The following is a 2,731-nucleotide window of genomic DNA, read 5'->3' on the forward strand; positions in this document are numbered from 1 at the left end:
TATATGCAGACCTTTCATATATATGTGATTTTTTTATTTCACAGCCCTCCTTTATCTTTTAGAACAAAATATAGCAGATGTTCAACTGAAAGAAAAGAATATTGTATCCAGAAAAATGTCAGTTTTGTAAGAAAAATACTTTTTGGAGAAAAATACGGATACAAAATTTATCTGGAAAACATTTGTGTGTGCATGCGCACTTTTAAAAATTGTATTTCTTCATTTACCAGTTTAAGCTATTATACATCAGAAGTGTCATAACAGACCATTACAACTATACAGTGATTTGCGACTACAGTCAGTGGCGGAGCTAGACTTTTATCCTTGGGGTGGCCAGAGGGTGGCCAAAGCTATTTTAGGGGGTCCATAGACTATGACAATGTATATTTAAGAAAAGCATTCATTTGCAACCAAAATCTGTAAATGTTATACTTTTCATATCAAGTACATCTTAAGCACGCAGGAGATCAGATTTGTGTATGAAATTTGCAGTTTTTTTAACAATGTGCAAAATGTACAACATGTCAAAGTAAAAACACAGATGTGCTACTTCTGGCATATCTGGCAGTTAAATGTGTTCAGTTCAGTCCAAATATACGAAATAGGAAAGTTGCTTTCAGCATTCCCTCGATCAGTGAGTGACTGTTTTTGAAATAATTTATTGCACTTGAGTACATATTTTCAGTAACTTACATCACTGATACGGTTACACAAACTTAAGTCGGGGCAAAGAAACCACTGTTGATGTAATGTGTAGTATATTATTTTTCCTAGAAAATGGTCTTTTTTTTACTATTTATTTATTTGCAATATGTAAAATTATAATATAATTCATTCATAATATTACCTGCACCTACAAAGTTTTAAAAAAATGGAAAATGTTTTATAAGCTGCACCGGGCTAAAAGCCGCATATATCTACTGAACTGAAGACATTTAACTGAACTGAACTTGATCAGTTTCTGAACCTGTAGCATTTCACGTGCGACAGTTTTTGCTTAGAGCTGGTGTTGTGGGGCATTCCGACAACCCTCGTTTATCTGCATAAAGACGCTACAGATTATATTGTCGATTTATACATAAATAAGAGCTAGACTTTAATTATCCATCACAGCAAATGGCATTATCTATGTCCAAAGACACACTGGCTCAAGGGTGTTGATTATTTAAAATAAAATACACACTGGCTATACCGAAGTTCACCTCTGACCACGACATCGCAGTATTACGTCTAAATATCTAGTTAGGACAAAACAAGTGTGCTCAATGAACTAAGTTAGTCACTGCAACTCCCGAATATCATCTGTAGCGTCTTTATGCGTGTGCAAACGAGGGGACTTGGAATTTGTCACAACACGTTCGTTTGAAAAAAATTCTCCGTCGTGCCTGCTGCTTGCATGTGCTAAATGAAATTGAGCATTGAGTATTATTACCGATTACAAAACGCAACAGGCTCTCAACAAGATGTTCGATGCGGTGACATGTCAGTCATCTGGGGGGCACTTGGGGTGGCCAATCAGAATTCAGGGGGGTCCAGTGCCACCCCCTGCTTTGGCTCCGCCTATGACTACAGTGTCACTCAAATATTTGGGACTTGACTTGGACTTGAGAACAAAGACTTGAGACTTGACTTGGACTTGAGGTCAAAGACTTGAGACTTGACTTGGACTTGAGGTCAAAGACTTGAGACTTGACTTGGACTTGCAAAAAATGACTTGTGAGCATCTCTGATGGATACACATGAACACATGCATGAATGCACACACAAACCCACTCTCTCTCTTTCTATCTCTCTCTCTCTCTCATACACACACACACAAACACACACACACACACACACACACAAACCCACTCTCTCTCTCTTTCTATTTCTCTCTCACAATCAAACACACACGTCTTTTCTCTCTCTATCTCCGTATTTCTCTCTCTCTCTCTCTCTCTCACTCACACACACACACACACGCAAATACACACACACACGCAAATACACACACACACACACACACACACACACACACACACACACACACACACACACACACACACACACACAAACCCACTCTCTCTCTCTTTCTATTTCTCTCTCACAATCAAACACACACGTCTTTTCTCTCTCTATCTCCGTATTTCTCTCTCTCTCTCTCTCTCTCTCTCTCTCTCTCTCACACACACACACACACACACACACACACACACACACACACACACACACTTACTCCAGTATGGATCAGGTTGTTAACCTGCTCTCTCAAATAGCCCCTGTGAGGTTCTGTGGGACATCAGTCACTGTGTCTGCTTTATTGCACACATTCTCTTTTGTATGAGACAGTGCAGGCGGCTCCACACTGGAGTTTTGGGTCTCCTGCAGGAACACTAATAACACCTCTGGTCTGGTTAGGGCTCGTCTTGTAATTACCTTTTTCCTTATATACCTCACAGACATGAAGTGGTACCTGTTCATATTCCTCAACACCTACTTTCAGTGAGACTATTTTCAGCCTGCTCTAAAAGACACACTGGGCTCCAGCCTGCACTAATACCAGGTGTTTGGAACAGCACAGGAACACAGCCTGGACTCCCCAGGACCAGCTGAGCCAAACGCTGCCCTGAAGGCCTCAAGCAAACATGTCTGGGTCTGGCAGCAGCAGCTGACAGCTGTCAGCCACCCAATACCGCCCGGCCAGCCTCACGACGGGTGGTGTCGCTACGTGACCATGACGGTGTGGGTTCAT

This window comes from Brachyhypopomus gauderio, unplaced genomic scaffold, assembly GCF_052324685.1.
Source record: "Brachyhypopomus gauderio isolate BG-103 unplaced genomic scaffold, BGAUD_0.2 sc71, whole genome shotgun sequence".
NCBI classification, from domain to species: Eukaryota; Metazoa; Chordata; class Actinopteri; order Gymnotiformes; family Hypopomidae; genus Brachyhypopomus; species Brachyhypopomus gauderio.